This window comes from Ornithorhynchus anatinus, chromosome 3, assembly GCF_004115215.2.
Source record: "Ornithorhynchus anatinus isolate Pmale09 chromosome 3, mOrnAna1.pri.v4, whole genome shotgun sequence".
Classification (NCBI taxonomy): Eukaryota; Metazoa; Chordata; class Mammalia; order Monotremata; family Ornithorhynchidae; genus Ornithorhynchus; species Ornithorhynchus anatinus.
This window is the reverse complement of record NC_041730.1, coordinates 96,271,670-96,273,176: the sequence shown is the minus strand read 5'-3', so window position 1 is coordinate 96,273,176 and position 1,507 is coordinate 96,271,670. Positions and strand designations below refer to the sequence as shown.

Here is a 1,507-nt window from a genome sequence, read left to right as displayed (position 1 = left end):
ATTAATGTATGGTCTTTAAGCCTTGTTCAGATTCAAGCCATCATTCAGCTCCAATCATTCCCAAATGCTTTCTTCTTGCTCATCAAAGTCTCTGCTACATAGTCACGCTAACTGATCATTTATTTCTTTACTTATTAAGCATTAAATATGAAATATTTGTTTATTTAGTAAGAACCTACTATGTGCAGAGCAATGGAGTAAGTAGTTGAGAGGGCATCAAAAAAAATGAAAGACGAGATCCCTGCCTATGAGAAGCTTATAATCTAAGGGGGTGGGGTGGGGAGACAGACAAAATGGAATACCTATAATGGGAACCTAAGGAAAATTACAGATTAGCTGGTAAGTAACAAGAATAGGGAATACAAGAAAAAAAAATGCATCAGGCACATCGGTAATGATCATAATAATAATAATATTTGTTAAGCACATACTATGTGCCAAGGACTGTTGTAAGTGCTGGGGTAGATACAAGGTAATCAGTTTGACCCACATAGGGCTCACAGCCTTAATCCTCATTTTACAGATGAGGTAACTGAGGCACAGAGAAGTTAAGTGATTTGCCCAAGGTCACTCAGCAGACAAGTGGTTGAGCCAGGATTAGAACCCACATTCTCTGACTCCCAAGCCTATGATCTTTCCACTTAGCCATGCTGTTTCTCTAAGTATATAGGTGATTGCTAAGGGTGGCTTTGGGGATAAAATGAGGGGGAATTAACTGGGGCAAAGAAATTAATAGGGGAAATATAATAATAATAATATGGTATTCGGAAGGATTTTGAACATGAAAATAGTTATCTCACTGACTAGTAAGTGCATCGTGGGCAGGGAAAGTGTCTATTAATTCTGTTGTATGGCCTAGTGCCCCTCTCAGGGTCACACCTGGAAAGTTCCCAGTAACTCTACCAGTCTCGATTACAGGAGGGAGAGTCAGGCAGAGGCCTATCCATTCCATTCCTAGCTTGGGCAGTGGCTAGTGAGTGGAAAGCAATCTGCTACAAGTCAAAACTCACCTATGCTAAGCAGCAACGGCATGGGAGAAAATCAAGGGCGCAGATTCGAGTTTACTGTGCGGAAGGATGCGATGCTAAACCACTTCCACATTTTTTACCAAGAAAACTCTATGGGTACACTACCTGCAAATGGAGGTGGGGTGTTCTGGGAGAGATGTGTCCATGGTGTTGCTTATAGATCAAAGACCACTCAATGGCATAAGACAAGACAATGGCCTAATGGCAAGAGCATGGGCTTGGAAGTCAGAAGATGTAGGTTCTAATTCTGGCTCAGCCACTTGTCTGTTGTGTGTCCTTGGGCAAACCTGTCAAAGGGCAGAGACTGTCTCTATCTGTTGCCGACTTGTTCATTCCAAGCGCTTAGTACAGTGTTCTGCACATAGTAAGCACTCAATAAAGACTATTGAATAAATACTATTGAAAGTCACTTCACTTCTCTGTGCCTTAGTTACCTCATCTGTAAAGGGGATTAAGACTGTGAGTCCCACATGAGACAA

General features: G+C 41.7%; 1 non-coding gene across 1 annotated transcript; it reads left to right on the top strand.

Annotated features, from left to right (window-relative positions):
• The first annotated feature begins 861 nt into the window (after window positions 1-861).
• LOC114810791 lies at window positions 862-1,000 on the top strand. The gene has a single exon (XR_003758484.1). It is a non-coding gene; the product is annotated as a small nucleolar RNA SNORA7 (small nucleolar RNA).
• The last annotated feature ends 507 nt before the right edge of the window (window positions 1,001-1,507 follow it).